Source organism: Hyperolius riggenbachi, chromosome 5, assembly GCF_040937935.1.
Source record: "Hyperolius riggenbachi isolate aHypRig1 chromosome 5, aHypRig1.pri, whole genome shotgun sequence".
NCBI lineage: Eukaryota > Metazoa > Chordata > Amphibia > Anura > Hyperoliidae > Hyperolius > Hyperolius riggenbachi.
The window spans coordinates 409,219,149-409,242,758 of NC_090650.1; positions in this window are offsets into that span (position 1 = coordinate 409,219,149).

Below are 23,610 nucleotides of genomic sequence, written 5' to 3' on the forward strand. Positions count from 1 at the left end.
AAATCGGCTCCTGACCGGCTCACATGGCTCTGCTGTCATAGAGACAGGCAGAGCCAGTAAGCTGCGGTGATAGACGTCGGGTTTGAGTGGCGCGATCGTCGGGGAGCAACGGAAACGGCGGATGCACGCTGCGTATCTGTGCCCTGTCAGCCAGGAGACCACCAAAACAGGGCGTAGATTTCAATCACCGTGGTCCTAAAGTAGTTAAATAATAGTAGAGAAATCGGCTAAGGGATAGCACTATTACACTGGCCTCCCAGTAATAGCAATGCACAGAATATGTCAAGCACCCTGTGTAATAAAGTCATTTCAGTATATCTGGTTACAGAGGCGATAGGATTCTACGCTCGCGTATAAGATGGACGAGGCAGGACCGCTACAGAGCAATCTTCACGCTTTGCTGCTTTTCTGTAGTTAACAAACCATTTCCTGCATGTTCCATCTAACAACAATATGATAAATAACACTCCGGAGTCTCGGGGTACATAAACTATATTACATGCCATCCGCAGAATGCATTCCACTCTCCTGTGATAGAATTTTATGCTTCTGTTAATTCATATTCAGTGATGAATCAGACATGAGAATATGCCGTGTGACTGCAGTGCTGCTGAGGCTACAATGTGATGCTGCAGCTGCTGGCTTCATTCACACCGAGAAAATATATCACTTGTACAATGGTGTAGAGAGGCGCTCCAAGACTTTTGGCTCTACTACAGTGGCACGTTTTACTGGTCTGATGAAGTGGGCTTGTACCCACAAAATGCGTTGCCTGCGCAAATAAAACCGTATTTAACTCATTCTACTACTGTGAGAGGTAAGCCACCTCTATTTTTTCAGTTTTTACTTTGCTTTTAATGAGGTTTTATTCTGCCTGAGTGCTTCTTTGCCCTTGTTGTGCTAGTTTACCTCCCCTTTCTAGGGGTAGTCATTGAGCCATAGTGGCTCAGCCATCTACAGTTCAAGTGACATGTTCCAAGAGTGCTACCAATCCCACCCAGCTATTCCTGGAGTTTCTGAGTGGAGGTGGACTTGTTTTCTCCACCTGCTTCATATGGTTGGTTGCACCTTGCAGCAACCCATCAATGGCCTCAATTCACTAAGCTTATCTCCTGTCTTTAATAACTCTTCTAGAGTTGTTTCCATGGTCATAAGGCATGTAGTATTCAGGAAACATTTTACCTCAGGCAAACCTAAAGTTAACTCTTCTGTCTTTAAGTTAACTCTTTAATCCTTAAAATAACTCCAGAGTTAAAGACAGGCTGTTCATTAACTGCGTGTGAAAATAACTACAGAGGAGATAAATTAACTACAGAAGAGGTAACGTAAGGAATGAAGCGATAAGACAACTCTCTTACTGTGTGGAGGTAAGTTTTCTCTTGCCTTATTATCTCCAGCATGATCTTAGTGAATTGAGGGCTTTGTGAGTATAATTCTATCTGGACAATTCTTCCTATACTGGTGACATCCGCAGCACCCAGTTTGAGAACCCATGGGCTAGCGGATGAAACCGGGCAATTGCCCAGGGATCCAGAGCATCCAATGCTTTTTGTAGCAAATGAAAGGCTTGTTTTGAGAGTACGTTTGAAGGTTATGAAGATGAAACAGAAAATAAACTATATAATTACTGTTTGGGTAAACAAACAGCAAAATAATCCACCCTTTCGGTTGGTGTTCGGTGATCTCTGAGTCAACTCTACTATCAAAGCCCCCACTTGCCCTTCCCGCTTCAATCCTTTATGTAAATTCTAGCAAAGCTATCGCCTCTCTCGCCGGGGTCTCACCAGGCAGCAGCTGATAACCTCGTTCTACTCCTTGGCTAATTACTGCCGCTAAAACTTCCTTTAGTCTTCTTGACCTAGAAGCCGATCAGAAGAGGATTAAGCATCCGGCTTGCTGAGCCTTTTTCCTAAATAAAAACCCGCATCACAAGGCTTCCCAGGAAATTAATAAACCAACAGTTTCCTTGCAATTAATAGGACCTTATTAGGTACTTAACAAGAAGAAAGTCTGTTGCTATAAAACTATTGTGCGGCAATAACTGTTAGTTTATGGCCAGGACCGGGGTTTACTGGCGCTCAATAAAATATTAGCTCTGGATACCATTAGCTTTTTATTCTAGCTAATGGGTCCCGTTAACAAATGCGATGCCCAGATTGTCGAGCCAGCCAGGAGGGACGGAGGGGGAAGGGGGGTCACATTGTGCAGGGAGGACGGGCAGGAGCTGAAACAGGCCTGCAGTTTATTTATTGCAAATAGCTGCATAATGGCAAATCCTTCATGCCTGTATCTGCGAGTATAAGATCATATCTACACAGATTATAATTGTTCTCCAGGCAGCAGCGGAGCCGTAACATAGCTTAATGAGCACTAGAATCAATTTATATGATACCCTTAGGTGGCAGCATAAAGCAGGGAAGAGAACGGGAAACGCTCTATAGGAAGGAATTATCGCTAATACAATCCTGGAGCTGGTTTGTAGTGGGCTAATTGGCGCTCTGAAATGCGGTTGTTGTTTGATTGCGTCTATTTATTAAAGCTGAAATTCAGGCAGATGTATATTAAAAAAAAAAAAAACAACATAAAAATGAACGCCTTTTCATCTAGTTGTTTATTTTTATTTTTTTTTTAAATCACCAAATGCATTCTTCTATGCTGCTAATAGAAGCATTAGAAATCGGCCGATAAATTTGCTTCTTGTAATCCCCTGCATAGCGACACTCAGGGGCCTGATTCTAAACAAGAGAAATATTGATATTGACGCCACTTTTACACTTGCATTGAAAACCTGCGTTGTGTCAGCCTGTTTTACCGCAGGGTAACACAATGGCAATGCAAGTCAATGGGGCATAGCACAGCATTGTGCTGGAAGTGTTCGTCCCACTGCAGTCCTGGCGCAAGAGCTACAGCAGGTTACTGCAATGCTTAAAGAGGAGCTGTCAGCAGGGCCGGCCCTAGACTTTTTGCCGTCTGAGGCAAATTTATAAAAAAAATTCCCCACCGCTAGGCCCAATACCCCCGTCCTGGCCGCTACCCCTCCGGCTCGGCGTCCGCCCCCCCCCCCCCGCACACACGGACGGGTGGGTGCCGCCCCTAGAAGTTTGAGGCAAACGTTTCACCCCGCCTCATGAACGGGACGGCCCTGGCTGTCAGCCATACTATCTCAGAAAAAAAATACATATATGGGAATAATTGCTCTACTTACATAACATATGTATTGCACTGTCCATGCTTTGATTTTAGTGATACTTCTACTGTAACAAAAAGAGAAAATCCTTCTTAGCATTTCCCATTTTAAGTGTGTCTATTTTGAAGCCAATTCTGATGTCATTTCCTCCCTTAATCTCATCTGCCTGATGTATGCATTGCCCGCCCTCCACTATAGAAAGTGCTTTGTCTCAGCATGAGAAATATTGGTCAATCAGAGAGGAACAGAGGTGTGGGAGGGGAAAACAGGAGGGAAAGAGGCTTCAGCCAATCAGGCTGCATTAGTTAAGTCTGAGGGGAATTAGAGAAGCAAAAAAGGACAACCCAGCATGCCCTGCAACTTCCTTTTTGTGTACCAAATTGTGTGTGTACCAAATAAGAGTCAGATTAACTGGGGAATGATCATTTATCAACAAGAAAAGTAATAGTGATTTTAACTTTTGTATTGCCTGGTTAGCATCCTTATTACTTGTTTACCAGATAAAAATAAAGAATTGATTTTTGATTTTATGCCCGACAGTTACACTTTTAACTCACAATGCTTGGGGTAATGGAAGTGTATGGGCCACGCAGTAAGTGGAGGAAACTACGGAGGGCGTCACTGCACTCCTGCACATGACTGGCAGAAATCCCAGTGACTTATTTCCTGTCTGGCAGGTGGTACATCTCTGAGTGGGGGGTGGCGCCATGCCTATGACCCTGTCAGTGCACTCTGCCACATGGTCATATGTTTGTCATTTTTGGCGTTGCGGTGCAATCCGACAGGAGCAACACATCGCACCGCAAGGCCAAAATTATGTGTAAGACTCTCTGCCATTTGTAGGGTTCACACTTATTGCGAAAAACGTAACGTTTTCATTCATGCTCGTATGCGTTTTTTTTTACCACAGCAAATGAAATTCAGTGGGAGTTTGCATGCGATGTGCAAATTTATGCTGCAAGATGTAAGTATTTATTCTTAAAAGCACTCAGGAAATCGCTATACAATCGCTTTGCGATTTCCCTATACCTTCCATTGAGCCAAAGCGCTCGGAAAATGGTACAGGCAGCACTTTTGTCCCCTTTCTGAATAGCTTACTGAACAGGGAGAGCTAAGATTCGAACCCAGGTCTCTTGTGTTAGAAGCAGAGCACTTAACAAGTAATCAATCTTGAACCTTTATTGTGGACTTTGAACGCCTATGTCCAGCACAGTATTAGGTATATATTATTCAGGTCCTTGGAGGTAATTAGGCTTAGTTTTCTTTAGCATATAAGGAATGAGTGGAATTGTATTGAAGACTCTTCACCACCTCCGCTTCATGCAGCTCTCACTCCGCTGCCGGAGATTAGGCATTGCTCTCTCCTATATCTCCACTCCATGCAGCTCTCACTCCACTGCCGGAGATTAGGCATTGCTCTCTCCTATATCTCCACTCCATGCAGCTCTCACTCCACTGCCGGAGATTAGGCATTGCTCTCTCCTATAACTCGGCTCCATGCAGCTCTCACTCCACTGCCGGAGATTAGGCAGTGCTCTCTCTTATAACTCTTCTCCATGAAGCTCTCACTCCACTGCCGGAGATTAGGTATTGCTCTCTCCTATAACTCCGCTCCATGCAGCTCTCACTCCACTGCCGGAGATTAGGCATTGCTCTCTCCTATAACTCCGCTCCATGCAGCTCTCACTCCACTGCCGGAGATTAGGCATTGCTCTCTCTTATAACTGCGCTCCATGCAGCTCTCACTCCACTGCCTGAGATTAGGCATTGCTCTCTCCTATATCTCCACTCCATGCAGCTTTCACTCCGCTGCCAGAGATTAGGCATTGCTCTCTCTTATAACTGCGCTCCATGCAGCTCTCACTCCACTGCCGGAGATTAGGCAGTGCTCTCTCCTATATCTCCACTCTCTCCTATATCTCCACTCCATGCAGCTCTCACTCCGCTGCCGGAGATTAGGCATTGCTCTCTCCTATAACTCCGCTCCATGCAGCTCCTACTCCGCTGCCAGAGATTAGGCATTGCTCTCTCTTATAACTCCGCTCCATGCAGCTCTCACTCCGCTGCCGGAGATTAGGCATTGCTCTCTCCTATAACTCCGCTCCATGCAGCTCTCACTCCGCTGCCAGAGATTAGGCATTGCTCTCTCTTATAACTCCGCTCCATGAAGCTCTCACTCCACTGCCGGAGATTAGGCATTGCTCTCTCCTATAACTCCGCTCCATGCAGCTCCTACTCCGCTGCCAGAGATTAGGCATTGCTCTCTCTTATAACTCCGCTCCATGCAGCTCTCACTCCGCTGCCGGAGATTAGGCATTGCTCTCTCCTATAACTCCGCTCCATGCAGCTCTCACTCCACTGCCGGAGATTAAGCATTGCTCTCTCCTATAACTCCGCTCCATGCAGCTCTCACTCCACTGCTGGAGATTAGGCAGTGCTCTCTCCTATATCTCCACTCTCTCCTATATCTCCACTCCATGCAGCTTTCACTCCGCTGCCAGAGATTAGGCATTGCTCTCTCTTATAACTGCGCTCCATGCAGCTCTCACTCCACTGCCGGAGATTAGGCAGTGCTCTCTCCTATATCTCCACTCTCTCCTATATCTCCACTCCATGCAGCTCTCACTCCGCTGCCGGAGATTAGGCATTGCTCTCTCCTATAACTCCGCTCCATGCAGCTCTCACTCCGCTGCCAGAGATTAGGCATTGCTCTCTCCTATAACTCCGCTCCATGCAGCTCTCACTCCACTGCCGGAGATTAGGCATTGCTTTCTCCTATAACTCCGCTCCATGCAGCTCCTACTCCGCTGCCAGAGATTAGGCATTGCTCTCTCTTATAACTCCGCTCCATGCAGCTCTCACTCCGCTGCCGGAGATTAGGCATTGCTCTCTCCTATAACTCCGCTCCATGCAGCTCTCACTCCGCTGCCAGAGATTAGGCATTGCTCTCTCTTATAACTCCGCTCCATGAAGCTCTCACTCCACTGCCGGAGATTAGGCATTGCTCTCTCCTATAACTCCGCTCCATGCAGCTCTCACTCCACTGCCGGAGATTAGGCATTGCTCTCTCCTATAACTCCGCTCCATGCAGCTCTCACTCCACTGCCGGAGATTAGGCATTGCTCTCTCCTATAACTCCGCTCCATGCAGCTCTCACTCCACTGCCGGAGATTAGGCATTGCTCTCTCTTATAACTGCGCTCCATGCAGCTCTCACTCCACTGCTGGAGATTAGGCAGTGCTCTCTCCTATATCTCCACTCTCTCCTATATCTCCACTCCATGCAGCTCTCACTCCGCTGCCAGAGATTAGGCATTGCTCTCTCTTATAACTGCGCTCCATGCAGCTCTCACTCCACTGCCGGAGATTAGGCAGTGCTCTCTCCTATATCTCCACTCCATGCAGCTCTCACTCCGCTGCCGGAGATTAGGCATTGCTCTCTCCTATAACTCCGCTCCATGCAGCTCTCACTCCGCTGCCAGAGATTAGGCATTGCTCTCTCCTATAACTCCGCTCCATGCAGCTCTCACTCCACTGCCGGAGATTAGGCATTGCTCTCTCCTATAACTCCGCTCCATGCAGCTCCTACTCCGCTGCCAGAGATTAGGCATTGCTCTCTCTTATAACTCCGCTCCATGCAGCTCTCACTCCGCTGCCGGAGATTAGGCATTGCTCTCTCCTATAACTCCGCTCCATGCAGCTCTCACTCCGCTGCCAGAGATTAGGCATTGCTCTCTCTTATAACTCTGCTCCATGAAGCTCTCACTCCACTGCCGGAGATTAGGCATTGCTCTCTCCTATAACTCCGCTCCATGCAGCTCTCACTCCGCTGCCAGAGATTAGGCATTGCTCTCTCTTATAACTGCGCTCCATGCAGCTCTCACTCCACTGCCGGAGATTAGGCATTGCTCTCTCTTATAACTCCGCTCCATGCAGCTCTCACTCCACTGCCAGAGATTAGGCATTGCTCTCTCCTATATCTCCACTCCATGCAGCTCTCACTCCGCTGCCGGAGATTAGGCATTGCTCACTCCTATAACTCCGCTCCATGCAGCTCTCACTCCGCTGCCAGAGATTAGGCATTGCTCTCTCCTAAATCTCCACTCCATGCAGCTCTCACTCCACTGCCAGAGATTAGGCATTGCTCTCTCCTATATCTCCACTCCATGCAGCTCTCACTCCGCTGCCGGAGATTAGGCATTGCTCTCTCATATATCTCCACTCTATGCAGCTCTCACTCCACTGCCGGAGATTAGGCATTGCTCTCTCCACCATCTCCGCTCCATGAAGCTCTCACTCCACTGCCGGAGATAAACCATTGCTCTCTCCACCATCTCCGCTCCATGCAGCTCTCACTCCGCTGCCAGAGATTAGGCATTTCTCTATTCACCAGTGGCGTAGCTACGGAGCTATGGGCCCCGGTGCAAGTTTTACATGGGGGCCCCCCCAAGCACTCTATACAATTGGTATGGCGCACTAAAACCTGCCAAAGATTTCCACAGTGTCAGAGGTGCAAATAGGGGATGGGAAACAGTTTGTTAATGATTACTACTATTTAAAGCATCTAAAAAAGTGATTATTCCCAGCACAGGGCCAATAGAGAGCTAATATTGTGCTTGAGGGAGGGCCCCTAGGGGCCCCTCAGACCCAAGGGCCCCGATGCGGTCCCTACCTCTGCAACTTCTATTGCTGCACCACTGCTCTTCACCATATCCACTCCATGCAGCTCTCACTCCACTGCCGGAAATTAGGCATTGCTCTCTCCTGTATCTCCGCTCCATGCAGCTCTCACTCCACTGCCGGAGATTAGGCATTGCTCTCTCCTGTATCTCCGCTCCATGCAGCTCTCACTCCACTGCCGGAGATTAGGCATTGCTCTCTCCTGTATCTCCGCTCCATGCAGCTCTCACTCCACTGCCGGAGATTAGGCATTGCTCTCTCCTGTATCTCCGCTCCATGCAGCTCTCACTCCACTGCCGGAAATTAGGCATTGCTCTCTCCTGTATCTCCGCTCCATGCAGCTCTCACTCCACTGCCGGAGATTAGGCATTGCTCTCTTCACCATCTCCTATATCTCCCTCCATTGCTCCCTGCAGCATAATGAAGGCTGGAATTAGCATTTTACTTATAAAAACGTTAACGATTCTTGGCAGCCGGCAGCTGTAGGTTGGCGTTCTGCTCGGAGCTCCGCAGTAAGCGCTGATGACTTGGAAAATTCACACTGGTTGGTAATTCTCCTGGACATTTCCGGAGGTCATCAGAGACTCCAGACCTCTTCAATCAGCTGTCTCCATCCCCCCCCCCCCCCCCCCCCCCACAGTAACCACAATGCTGTATAGAGATTTTGCCTAACAAGCTGCTTTGCCTTAGTGGTTTGCCTTTAGTAGTATCTAACTGAAGGTAGCCACACACCACTCAATATTGCAGCCCGACCGAGAGGTTTGGTGCTGGAACATGACCGCCCAGATGATCTTTCAGTCAATCTCCGACCGAAATTGGTCTAAAGGATTCATTGGTCATGCTGGAAAATTGAACAAATAAATTCAGTAGCTACCTTTGGCTACTAGATTATTTTGCGATCGACAAAAAAACAGCATCTCACTTTGATTTGTGATCAATTAGCTCTGGATCAGTAAGCTAAAGGTGAGTCTACTTCTGTTAAAAAGACATGTAGGAGGCGCCCAGAATATATCTTGACTTTAAATCATATAGTACAGAGTAATTATATCTTACCTCCATCCAAGTCAAGCCTATTTTATTTTATTGACCTGAGGAAGCGGCCAGTACCCGTGATACGCGTTGTCTTTATTGTGCATCATTAAAATTATTTCTACCTGTGTGGTGTAAGGATCCGCTCAGCTGGCTGCACAGGCAGACAGTTGTTTGACCATTCCTCTAGTCTGTGGGCTGCAGGTCTCTGGAAGAGAGACCTGTCTTTCCTTTGCAAGTTTCTGATCTGCTCTGCTGCTGAGGAATTTGCATACATTGGTTATGCAAATCACCCACCTAACTCCTTTGTAGGCTGGCAGTATAAAACCCCATGTTTTCCCAGAGTCCTTTGCTGGTCATTTCCCCTTCATGGTTTGTTTGAAACACTCCTGGAATGTCAGCCATTGTTGATCTGTTAAAGTTTACTTTAGGGTAATTCTTGGAACTGTACTAGGCAGTTTCCTAGTGCAGTTAGATTGCATATCTGTTTTGTTTGTCTGTTGCGATTGTCCTGTCCCAGCGGTGGTCGACAGGAAATCGTTCTGTTTGTCTGGGTGCTAACTGGAGTAGCGGTTGCTACTGGTAGCCCCTTCTGATCTGTCTTGCTTGGATCGCACTAGCCCCTAGCGGTAGTGGCTGCGGATCCTTCTGATCTGTGCTCTGGAGTGTAAGCTGGAGCAGCGGTTGCTACTAGCTACCTCATCTGATCTGTCTTGTCTGGGTCGCACTAGCCTCTTGCGCTAGCGCTGTGGATCCTTCTGATCTGTCTTGCCTGGATCGCACTAGCCTTGCGCTAGTGCTGTGGATCCTTCTCTTCTGTCTTGCCTGGATCGCACTAGCCTTGCGCTAGTGCTGTGGATCCTTCTGTTCTGTCTTGCCTGGATCGCACTAGCCTTGCGCTAGTGCTGTGGATCCTTCTGTTCTGTCTTGCCTGGATGGCACTAGCCTTGTGCTAGCGCTGTGGATCCTTCTGTTCTGTCTTGCCTGGATCGCACTAGCCTCTAGCGGTAGTGGCTGTGAATCCTTCTACCTTATTCCTGTTTCTCGTTTGTCTGTCTTGTCTGATATGAACGCTTGCTGTAGGCTCGGTGAGGTAACCGTTAAGCAAGCGTTTGCGTTCTGTTTCGTGTTTGTCTGTCGATGGTTAGTTAAGCGTGCTTGTCTCTGTTGTGCTTAACATGCGGAGATCGCGCTGTAAACGCGTTCGCTGTTGCGAATGAGTGCGGTGTTCGAGTTTAGTTAGCGTTTGTTATTTTTGTTATTTCTCATTGTCGTTTGCTGTGCCTTTGCTACTCTTGTGTTCTGTTCTGATCTGCCTTCTGTCACTTCTGGCGATCGCCTCTCTCGCGATCGCATTCATACTTTGTTTCTGCGAATGTGTGTTCACCGTCGCTGGGTGGCGACTAGATTGGGGAACACACATTTAGTCTTTCTCTATGCTCTTCTCTTTAAGGGCTATCTAGCCCTACCCGGTTGCAATTCGGACACTTCTCATCTGGCGTCTGTGGCAGCGCGGAGACCGTGCTTCTCTGCGCTTCACAGCTCCACCTGCCGGTGAGAATTTCCCTCTACTGATGCTTGCACCAAAGCTGGGTACTCTCCTTCCCTACGCTTGTGGAAGATTTCCGCCGTGTCAGCGCACTCCTTGTACGCTGCTCGCGGAGATAGTTCCACAATCGTTACATGTGGTTTGTTCAATGATGGAAGTAAGATATAATAATTACTTCAATACTTTAATAATTACTTCAATAATATATGATTTAAAGCCAAGATATATAGTCTGGGCACCTCCTACAAGTCTTTTTAGCTATAGTCCAAACCTTCTAGGTAGTATCTTGTACATTACATGTCCAAATACCTCAGGAGAGCGACCAACCAGCACCTGCCTAGGCTGGGATACCGAATGGGAACGGTTAATTTGCTGTAAGCTCTATTGGTGGTTGCAGGAGTGCAACCCACCCTTGTGAGTATAACGTACTACTCTACATCGGGCTCCTGGTCTCTCTCATTCGGGAACCCCAGCGGTTGTTTTTACAAGCAACAGGAACTACCCCATACTCCTACACCACTTCTGTGTTTCTCCAAGGAGGTTACTCAGTCAATAGGGCCACATTAGTTGTATTAGATGCCCCATATAGTATACATTACACTATCTTCCTGTAACCGTCAGTCAATAGAGGTGGCCCGAACAGTTCGCCCGCGAGCAGTATTCTGTGAACATGAGTTGTTTGCATTTGCAGCGAACATTTGGTGTGTTCCATTCGCCCCCGATACATCATCATTGAGCTAAACTTTTACCCCTTACCCTTATTCAGCAGACACATGGCAGTCAATCAGCCAGCACCCCCTCCTGGACCTCCCACCCCCCTATCAAAAAGCAGTTGCGGTGGTCATATTGAATTCATTCTCTGCTGGCTGCTGTGCTGACTGTTAGTGAGAGCAGGAAAATGAAAAAGTTGACTGGGTCTCAACCTGGTTTTATGCAATTATAGCAAAAGTTTTATTATACCATAGCAGTAAAAAACACAACGTTTCGGCACAAAGCCTTATTCAAGTGTTGAATACACTTGAATAAGGCTTCGTGCCAAAACGTTGTGTTTTTTACTGCTATGATATAATAAAACTTTTGCTATAATAGCATAAAACCAGGTTGAGACCCAGTCAACTTTTTCATTTTGTTGGTCTACTTTAGCACCTTTGTTGGATCCAGGTGCTGACTGGTTGACTCCCTGGTAGTCTTCTAATGACCAGCGGTTAGCTTCTGGAGTTTTTTCTACTGTGTGTTAGTGAGAGCAGGGTCAGACTTGCTGCCGATAGGTGGGGAAAGCATTAGCTGGGCCTGTGTTCTTGTTCCTCACTAGCTCTGAAAGCAAACAGTCCTTTTGAGGGCTAGCACATCGGTCTCCTGTGTTTTTTTTTTGTGTGACACTCCACAGCCCACTGACACCCAGAGCTGTGTGCACACTACTGCTGTTGCCTCATTAAGTTACAGGCACATAACCACTCCAGTGCATTATTATTTCACTGTATTCTGATAGTACTAATGCATTTCTCTGTGTGAGACACTCCGCAGCGCAATGACACCCAGAGCTGTGCAAGTTTGCATAATGTGATTTCTGCCCTTCCCTTCAGGGATTAAAACCTGACTTTGCGTCAACTCCATAATCTTTGGTGGAACTTTTGGCATGGATCCCCCTCCGGCATGCCCCTGTCCAGGTGTTAGACCCTTTGAAACAAGTTTTCCATCACTTTTGTGGCCAGAAACAGTCTTTGTAGGTTTTAAAATTTGCCTGCTCATTCAAGTCTATGGAGGCTTGCCAGATTCGCCTCTTCACAAACATTTTTCAGAAGTTCACGTTCGCGAACGAAAAATTCTAAGTTCGCCATCTCTATGGCCTGGTGCACACCAAAAACCGCTAGCAGATCCGCAAAATGCTAGCAGATTTTGAAACGCTTTTTCTTCTTTTTCTGTAGCGTTTCAGCTAGCATTTTTCGGTTTTGTGAAGCGTTTTTGGTGTAGTAGATTTCATGTATTGTTACAGTAAAGCTGTTACTGAACAGCTACTGTAACAAAAAACGCCTGGCAAACCGCTCTGAAGTGCCGTTTTTCAGAGCGGTTTGCGTTTTTCCTATACTTAACATTGAGGCAGAAACGCATCCGCAATCCAAAATCTTCAGCAGCCCGGGAGTATGCGTTTCTGCAAAACGCCTCCCGCTCTGGTGTGCACCAGCCCATTGAAATACATTACCCTAGCGGATCCGCACCCGCAAGCGGATCGCAAACCGCAGCAGAACCGCTCTGGTGTGCACTAGGCCTATCAGTCAATAGGCATCCTCTCACCATCTCTTTACCATCCAGCCAAGATAAATAGCTGTTTTTTCTTCCAAACCTCATTATCAAGGAAAGCCAATGCTTCGCTCAATTATGTATCTGAATATTACGGTACTATTTCCTTTCAGTAAACAAAACAGACTGCTTGTCTGGCTCTGATAAGGAGCATATGTATGGGTTCTCCTCCAATACTGTGAGGATACAGCAGACTGAGCATTGTGGGTGCTTATGCTATGATGCTGCAATTGAATGATCACAATGATGGCCCTGAATCCTACAAATCACCACTAGAGTTGGGCCGAACGGTTCGCCTGCGAACGGTTCCATGCGAACTTTAGTGGTTCGCGTTCGCGTCCCGCAGGCGAACTTTTGCGGAAGTTCGGTTAGCCCCATAATGCACCATGAGGGTCAACTTTGACCCTCTACATCACAGTCAGCAGGCCCAGTGTAGCCAATTAGGCTACACTAGCCCCTGGAGCCACTCCCCCCCTAATAAAAGGCAGGCAGCGGCGGCCATTACGCTCACTCGTGTGCCTGCGTTAGTGAGAGTAGGGCGAGCTGCTGCAGACTGTCTCTCATAGGGAAAGATTAGTTAGGCTTAGCTTGTTCCTGGCTGCATACCTGTTCTGTTCAGTAAGCCCACCATACCTGTTCTGTTCAGTGAGCCCACTGGATACCTGCATACCTGTTCAGTGAACCTGCCACTGCATACCTGTTCTGTGAACCCACCACTGCATACCTGTTCAGTGAACCCACCACTGCATACCTGTTCTGTTCAGTGAACCCGCCACTGTATACCTGTTCTGTTCAGTGAACCCGCCACTGTATACCTGTTCAGTGATCCTGCCACTGCATACCTGTTCTGTGAACCCACCACTGCATACCTGTTCTGTTCAGTGAACCCGCCACTGTATACCTGTTCTGTTCAGTGAACCCGCCACTGCATACCTGTTCAGTGAACCCGCCACTGCATACCTGTTCTGTGAACCCACCACTGCATACCAGTTCTGTTCAGTGAACCCGCCACTGCATACCTGTTCTGTTCAGTGAACCCGCCACTGTATTCCTGTTCAGTGAACCCGCCACTGCATACCTGTTCTGTTCAGTGAACCCACCACTGCATACCTGTTCAGTGAACCTGCCACTGCATACCTGTTCTGTGAACCCACCACTGCATACCTGTTCTGTTCAGTGAACCCGCCACTGCATACCTGTTCTGTTCAGTGAACCCGCCACTGTATACCTGTTCTGTTCAGTGAACCCGCCACTGTATACCTGTTCAGTGAACCTGCCACTGCATACCTGTTCTGTGAACCCACCACTGCATACCTGTTCTGTTCAATGAACCCACCACTGCATACCTGTTCTGTTCATCAGCCAGGCGACCATATGGGCTGTAAAGCCACCAAAACCTGCACTCTCGCCATGGTGCGCACCAGTCCAGCACGGCCGTCACTACACAAACAGCTGTTTGCGGTGCGTTACACGGTGAGTTTGGTGTGTCAGTGTGAAGCAGTACCTTAATTACACTACCTGATTGATGTATATGTTACGGCCAGAACCCGAAGTTTGGCCAGAACTAGAAGTGGCCGGCCACTTCGGGTTCTGGCCGGCCAATGCGCGAACTGGCCGCTGCGCTGCGGCCAATGTGAGGAATGAAACAATTCCTGTAAGGTTTAATGTGATGTTGTGGCCGCAGCGCAGCGGGTAAATGTATCCCACATCTTTACTTTATTCAATGGCATTAAGCCGCCCGGCTTTTTCCCTCTGCCTCTCTCTCCTCCCCCCGCCTCTCTCTCCTTCTCTTATGGGCAGCCGGGCGGGGGACACGCGTGTCCAGGAGAGTCGTTCGTCGCGGCAGGAGAGCAGAGCGGGGAGGCTGCAGACATCGCTTCTGCCAGCACCCGCTCTGCAAGAACGGCAGGATTCCCTCCTGCCGCGACGAACGACTCCGGAGGGACACGCGTGTCCCTGGCCCGGCTGTGCCCATAAAGAGAAGGAGAGAGAGAGGCGGGGGGAGGAGAGAGAGGCGGGGGGAGGAGAGAGAGAGGCGGAGGGAAAAAGCCGGGCGGCTTAATGCCATTGAATAAAGTAAAGATGTGTGATACATTTACCCGCTGCGCTGCGGCCACAACATCACATTAAACCTTACAGGAATTGTTTCATTCCTCACATTGGCCGCAGCGCAGCGGCCAGTTCGCGCATTGGCCGGCCAGAACCCGAAGTGGCCGGCCACTTCTAGTTCTGGCCAAACTTCGGGTTCTGGCCGTAACATATACACATGCAAGATGTTTTCAAGCACTTTAGGCCTGTCATTTAGCATTCAATGTGATTTCTGCCCTTAAAACGCTGCTTTGCGTCAAATCCAGATTTTTCCCGGGGACTTTTGGCATGTATCCCACTCCTCCACCTGGGGGTCCAGGTGTTAGACCCCTTGAAACATCTTTTCCATCACTTTTGTGGCCAGCATAATTTTTTTTTTTCAAAGTTCGCATCCCCATTGAAGTCTATTGCGGTTCGCAAACTTTTACGCGAACCGAACCTTACGCGGAAGTTCGCGAACCCGGTTCGCGAACCTAAAATCGGAGGTTCGGCCCCACTCTAATCACCACTTGCAAACCCCACTTGACTTTAACCACCTGTACAGGTGACTCTGCTTTGATGCACAGGCTGCATTTGAGGGGAGCTCGATCCCCAGTTGCTGGGTAGTTGAACCACATGGTAAATGTCATTTAAAGGATACCGGAAGATAGACATGTGTCTAGCACACAAATTACTATATAGTGTTCCTTTTTTTCTTTCTCTGCCTGAAAGAGTTAAATATCAGGTATGTAAGTTGCTGACTCAGACAGGAAGTGACTACAGTGTGACCCTCACTGATAAGAAATTCTGCCTTCTTACCTCTTTCTTGCTCTCAGAAGCCATTTTCTGCTAGGAAAGTGTTATAGTTATAGTTGGAATTTCTAATCAGTGAGGGTCACACTGTAGTCACTTCCTGTCTGAGTCAGGACTGAGTCAGCCACTTACATACCTGATATTTAACCCTTTCAGGCAGAGAAAGAAAAAAAGGAACACAGCATAGTTATTTGTGTTTTAGTCCACAAAAAAAGTTGCGATCACAATCCTGACCTCTCAGCGTGGTATAGGATTTCCCAGATCGTTTCTTGTTTTCAAGCACATAAACCCTCCAGCCTGGGGAATCACAATTCAGGACCCTTTAAAATATATAGATCGAAACTCGCATAACGTAAAAACGTTTTTCATTTATTGCTAAAATGCATAAAAACATGCGTACCGGATTCCAATAGTTATTTGTGTGCTAGGCACTGAACATAGGGTGTCCACTTCCGGTATCCTTTAACCATCCTTCTGAACTAGCCTTTGAGAAGGCAAGATTGCGATTTACAATGTCTTTAGTAGAGGCATCTAGGTTACTTATAGTTTAGAACCATAAACTCCTGGTCATTCTGGCTCTTTATAATTACATTGATTACGCTTGTCTAGAGTCACTGTTATAGCTTACTTGTCCCTCAAGACAAGTCCCTAGAGACGCACAGCGCTAACCATCTTCTTTTCTGCATCCAAGCCTCTATTCCGGTGGTTGAAGTGTGAACGTGCATCTGGGGCTGGTCCCTATTTAGGTCTGAGACTATATAGGCCTGCTTCTGCTGTCGGATACTGCTACCTTCTGTCTGATTACATTTCTTGGTTTTGACCCAGCTTGTACCTGACCTTGCTTGAACTCAGCCTGCCTCTACCTGTGGTCTGTGAACCGACCTTGATTGAACTTCGCCAGTCCTGACCTTTTCACTTTTTTCTGACCTTGTTGTCCATTACGCCTTCAAGACATCAGCTTGCCATCTACACGACACCTTGTCTTGGCACCACATTCTCTCTGTCACTGGTGGGGAAATCTCAGGGCCACAACTGTCCCCCACTAAGGGTAGCTGCCCATCATCCTTTTGTGGGTACTCTGGGGTACTTTGGTGAAGGCCTGTGGTCACTTAGACCCTACGTCCAGAGAGAGTCCATGACTACCATCAGTTCAGGGGGTCAATGGAGGGTTTATTGTCCATCAGGTGCTCCGATGTAAGTGCTAAGTGTCTGTGGGCAGCTGTAGTTGTTTTGGAGTAGTACGGCGTGGTGTTGGTATCGTTTTGAATAGAACTTTTTCCAGTCATGTGCATCTGAGCTGGTGGCAACTGCTTACTAGATATTACATGCAACTTTCATTAAACATGCAATAGCCATACAATTGTTAAACCCATCAGGGATGATTCCAGTGAGATGGATTATGCAGCAACAAAATGGCTGTCAGTTCTTTGCTAAAGTAGGGGCCGGACTTTGGGGTAACTGCCTAGTAACCACACAGACAACCCTTCATGTGTGCCAGGATTTAAAGTGGACCTGATCTCAGAATTTCCTCTATCCTCTAAAAGGCAGAACGGTGCAATGCACAAGTGATGTCACACAGAGGACGGGGTAAGTAGGGCCGCCAGGACATGATCCGCCAGGACATGATCCGCCAGGACAGATTGCTGGTCAACCACATTTCTTTGTTGCATCCCAGATTCGGGTGTTTTGTGATTTTATAACACATTGTAATATCTCCAATCTCCACACATAATGGGCCTGATGCAATTCACTTTATCTCCTAAGATTTCTCCTAGGAGATAATTTTTCATCTTCAATTTCAATAACTTGTCAGCACTTTGCAATTAAACAATTACCAAAAAGTAGGTAAGAAATACTGAGAAAATTATTCTGAGTATTTTCTTGCTTGCTGGTGGCTTAAAAGGCATTTTATTGATAAGATGTAAAAATTCACCTAGGAGAAAACTTAGGAGAAAAAGTGAATTGCATCAGGCCCATTGTTATCTACTTTGGAGATAGGATAACAGATAAGGTGCCCATACACTTGTCAGATTGGCAGCAGATAGATAAGAAATGCATCTGATGATCTATCTGATGCGTTTTTAGAACATTTTTTACCAGGATAGAAATCCAATAGATTTCAGTTTGAAATCTATTGAAATTCGATCTGATGGCATTTTTTTGCCATCAGATTTCCATTAAGGCCAATGCAAAATGATAAGCAATCTCATCAGATCGACCTAAATTTTTCATCCTGCCAGTTCGACAGAAATCCATCGAAATCGATCGAAATCGGCCATCGATCGGTCGATTGGCCAACCGATTTTCAATCGATCAATCGATCGATCGATCTGGATCGATCGGTCGGCCAGAAAATCGGCTCAGTGTATGGGCCCCTATAGATCAGGTGTTTTAACATCTCTAAAACTCTCCCAACAGCTAACGATGTTAATAATCAGTGCTAGGTGATGAGTCTGAAAGAAAGAAGCAAAACAGCTTGCTTGGTTAACGGGTGATGACGTTTGTTTTAGGGCAACTATGTGGCTGGGATCTGCCTAGAAGAAATTAACTGTCTGTTACTACATTACCTGGTTTGCTGCTATAGCGATCCTGCAGTGCATGAAAGTTTTGTAAAAAACAGTGCCTAGTCTCTGGCTGGCGGTGTCCTAGGCAACTCCTCAGATTGCCTATGCCGAGAAACAGCTGTGATCAGCTCCCTACTAATTGTTTTTTTCACTTGCTTTTAAGTGCCTTAGTATGTTCTGCAAATCACAACAGATATGGCGTTCCCCTTTTATGACACACTCTCGGTCCTCTGTTTTTCTCTCTGCATTAATATGTTAGCAATTACCAGCAAGAAGAAGATGAGGCTGAGCCGAAACACCCACTGCCTGCGAATTGCAGATTTCTCACATTTACAGTCCATCTGGAACTTTTAATCTCTTCTGCTAAAGAGCAAGAAAACCCAAACCAAGATAAGCAGAAAGGTCAGGCTCTTTTAAAGTGAGGAAATAACATATTGTTTCTCCTAATTATGCCTCCAGCAAAATGTTATTGGAATTATAAGAGGTTTGATGAGATCAGAAGTCTAAGAAATTGCGGTTTGTTTCGCTGGTTTGAAAACACTGAAGATGGTTCCCTGCATGCTAAGTCAGAAATAATCACAATATTTCACGTTACAATAAATCTGTATAGAGGTTTTTATTTTTTTAAGGTCGATTAGTATTAGTTTTAGATTTGTTTTAACCGCTTCCAGACCTTGCTAATTGTAATCTACACCCTGTTTGGGACCTGTTATCCCTGCCAGGGCATAGATTTTAATTACCGTAACGCATGCTCCCGAGGTTACCGTTAATTGCACCGCTCTCCCGCCGCTGCAGCCCATTTGCTCTGCTGTCAGTATGTAGCGCTCCATGAGATGGTCTGGAGCCTATTTCAATGGCTCCTGAACCTTTGATCACTGTGATTGGCAGTGATTGGCTCAGCGTGATCACAGGGTCAGTCTCAGGAGACAATGAAATTGGCTCCTGACTGGCTCACAGAGCTCTGCTGTCATACTGACAGCAGAGCGAGTGGGTTTTAGTAATGGAAGAGTGGCACGAACCGGGAGAGAGATGGATCTGTGAGGCTTGACGTCGGTGAGCCTCATTTTCTGACCGAAAAGTCTCTGGTCCTTAAAGCGGAATGAAACCCAGCATTTCTTCTTTGCTCTAAAAAATTATTTACAGCATATTATATACAACCAGCATTTTTTTTTACTAGAACAGCATTGAAAGGGTTACACACAGGACTTGAAAGTTCAGTGCAGAGAAATCTGGAGCATCTGAAGTGGAGATAATGCTATCTTGTGTTTACTTAATTGTGTCAAGTGGGAAATGTGACACATTATCTGACTGCAGAAGCAGCTGGAGACAGAGAGACACTGAAAGCATGTCTGCCTTCAATACATAATGAATAAAACCAGTTATGAATAAAATGCAAAGGCAGCTCACAAAGCAAAAAACTGTACTTTTGAGAACTTGTAATCTCTAAATGAATAATAATACTTACGCACAAATGCAAATATGATAACCGTATGGCATATAAAAAGTATGAAAACATGTTTTTATTGAATATTATGTCAGGGTTTTATACCGCTTTAAGGGGCCAGAAACTGCTGGTTCGGAAGCAGTTAAACTATCATTTTTTTATGCTGGTAAATAGGAAATATTGCATATGTATCTATAATATGCGCCGAATATAACGAGCAGGTGGTGCACACTAGTGATAAGCAGAAATTACGCCCATGCGTAATTACGCATCGTAATACGCAATTACGCATTGTAATGGTAATGCAACATTTCAGGGGAATAGCATAATGAATTTCATAGTTAACTGTTCCTATTCATAATTAAAGGGAAAGTTCACGCTGATTAAAAAATACAAATCCACTTACCTGGGGCTTCCTCCAGCCCGTGGCAGCCAGGACGTGCCCTCGCCGCCGCACCAGAGGCTCCCGGTCTTCTTCGGTGGCTCACCTGACCTGGCCAGGCCGGCTTCCAGGTCGGGCTCTTCTGCACTCCAACGTGCGTCTCACTGGTGCGCGCTGACGTCATCAGACGTCCTCCAGGCTGTACTGCGCAGGCGGAGTAGTTCTGAGCCTGCGCAGTACAGCCCGGAGGACGTACAATGACGTCAGCGCTCCCCGTGAGGCGCATTTTGGAGCGCAGAAGGGCCCGACCTGGAAGGCGGCCAGGTCAGGTGCACCACCGAAGAAGACCAGGAGCCTGCGGAGCGGCGCCGAGGGCACGTCCTGGCTGCCACGGGCTGGAGGAAGCCCCTGGTAAGTGGATTTGTATTTTTATTTTTTTATTACAGTCCGTGGATCTTCCCTTTAACCACTTAAAGAGACTCCGTAACAAAAATTGCATCCTGTTTTTTATCATCCTACAAGTTCCAAAAGCTATTCTAATGTGTTCTAGCTTACTGCAGCACTTTATACTATCACTGTCTCTGTAATAAATCAACTTATCTCTCTCCTGTCAGACTTGTCGGCCTGTGTCTGGAAGGCTGCCAAGTTCTTCAGTGTTGTGGTTCTGCTATGAACTCACCCTTTCTGTCCCCTCTATGCACACTGCCTGTGTGTTATTTAGATAAGAGAGAAGAGAGAAGCTGCTCTAATCAGCTGGATAAATCGTCCTCTGAGCTGGCTGGGCTTTCACATACTGAGGAATTACAAACAAGGGCAAAGCTGTTTGCAGGAAAAAAAGAGCAGCCTGAAACTTCAGTGCATGAGAACTGCAGGGGGGAAGAAACACACAAATGATCTCTTGAGATTCAAAAGGAATGCTGTATACAGCCTGCTTGTGTATGGATATTTTTCTATGTGTGGACATACTGTACATCAACCTACTTCCTGTTTTGGTGGCCATTTTGTTTGTTTACAAACAAACTTTTTAAAACTGTTTTTAACCACTTTTAATGCGGCGAGGAGCGGCGAAATTGTGGCAGAGGGTAATAGGAGATGTCCCCTAACACACTGGTATGTTTACTTTTGAGCGATTTTAACAATACAGATTCTCTTTAAGCTCTCAGTCATTTTCACTTTATGCATCCGAGCAATGTTCACCTCCCATTCATTAGCCTATAACTTTATCACTACTTATCACAATGAACTGATCTATATCTTGTTTTTTCCGCCACCAATTAGGCTTTCTTTGTATGGTACATTTTGCTAAGAGCTACCTTACTGTAAATGCATTTTAACCAGTGGCGTAGCTAAGGAGCTGTGGGCCCCGATGCAAGTTTTACAATGGGGCCCCCCAAGCACTCTATACATAACAATTAATACGGCGCACAAAAACCTGCCAATGGCAACTACAGTGTCAGAGGTGCAAGAAGGGAATGGGAAGTAGTTTGTAAATGATTACCACTGTTCAAAGTATCTATAGAAGTGATTATTATGAGCAAAGGACCAATAGAGAGCTAATACTGTGGTTGAGGGAGGGTCCTCTGGGGCCCCTCTGGCCCAAGGGCCCCAATGCGGTCGCTACCTCTGCACCCCCTATTGCTACGCCCCTGATTTTAACAGTAAGAATAAGAAAAAAAATGAAAAAATTCATTATTTGTCAGTTTTCGGCCATCATAGTTTTAAAATAATACATGCCTCCATAATTAAAACCCACGTATTGTATTTGCCCATTTGTCACGGTTATTTCACCGTTTAAATTATGTCCCTATCACAATGTATCGCGACAATATTTTATTTGGAAATAAAAGAGCATTTTTTCCGTTTTGCATCCATCACTATTTACAAGCTTATAAAAAAAAATAGAGAGAAATATTTCATCTTTACATAGATATTTAAAAAGTTTAGACCCTTAGGTAAATATTTATGTGTTTTTGTTTTTTTTATAGTAATGTTTTTGTTTTTTTTATTAAACATTTTATGTGGGCATTTTTGGGAGGGTGGGATATAAATAGTGTTTTATTTGGGGAAATATTTGTGTATTGTAATGTTTTTTTACTTTTACTTGTAGTTTTACTTTTTGGCCACAAGATGGCAATCTCGATTTTGTTTACATGACGTCACTCTAAGCGTACAATGTACGCTTAGAGGGACATAGCTTCAGAAAAAGCGTAGCTTCCGAGAGAAGCTGTCGCTTTTTCAGCGGGGGAGAGGAATCAGTGATCGGGCACCATAGCCCGATACATTGATTCCTGGGCTACCGAATCCGCGGCCGGGAGTGCGCATGCACGCGCGCGATCGGCCGGGGGGGCGCGCGGGAGCGCGCCTGTCCTCCTTGACGTTTTTATACGTCAAGGAGGACAAAGTGGTTAAGCATGAATTTACGCGTAATTTCGTGCTGAGTTTGGCGGTAAATAGCAAAGCCCACGTACATGCTATTGCTACCAAAATTGCTACATATCACGAAGAATAGTAGGTACAAGTTACAAAAAGAATTGTTCAAAAAGACCTTGTAGTTTTTGAGAAAATCGATTTTCAAAATACAAAAACATTTTTTGTTAAGCTGTCATTTTTCTGGGTTTAAAAACTCTTTCTTTGCATTTTTAAAATCGATTTTCTCAAAAACTACAATGTGTTTTTGAAAAAAAAATGTTTTGACTCATACCCACTATTCTTCTTAACATATGTTGCAGTAGCATGTAGGGGGGCATTGCTATTTACTGTCGGCACAAAGTTACACGTAAATTACGCGTAAATTCATGTGTAATTATGAATTATTATACAAAGGCAATTGAATTACGAATTTGTAATTATGTGTATGCGTAATTATGCATAATTTTGCGTAATCGTAATTTTCAGATCGCGATCATCACACACCTTCACCGGTTAAAATATCAAATAGCCCTTGTTTTGCAGCTGGTTGTACATACAGCACCTCCTACCCTCATTTGTCATATTTGCAGCCTGAGTGAGAGGTGCTGGGGTATTTGGGATCAGCAGTTTTATATAGATAATTTTTTGTAGGCAGCCTGTTTTCTTGGAGTTGTCATGAGAATCCTCTGGCTCCACAGATACAAGCTCCAGAGAGTCATTAGATCGTCAGAGAGGATCATCGGAAGACCACTCCCCCCACTCCACCTCTTCCACAACTCCAGACTGTGCTCCAGAGCACTGAGGACTGCCAATGACCCCTTACACCCTGGCCTTCGCTTCATTAGTCTGCTCCCATCAGGCCTTAGGTTTTCGGACCATATCCACCAGAACTTTGAGGCATAAGAACTCATTTTTCCCCTCTGCTGTCAATCTCTTGAACTCCCTTCTTGCCCTCCCACCTCCAGCGTCCACTCCCATCACTTTTTCTCCCCCCTAAGGTTGCTGCTGTCGACACTTTGCTCAAAATCGTATCCTTCTGTCACTCCCGTTCTTTGTGCTTGTTGTATTATCTTTATTTCTTATTTCTACTCTGAGCAATGTTTGTGCCAAACCCAATGCCGGGCATGACTCAGTGATGGCTCTATAGATGGTGCCTCTGGTTATACAGCCATAATAATGTCTGTCAGCT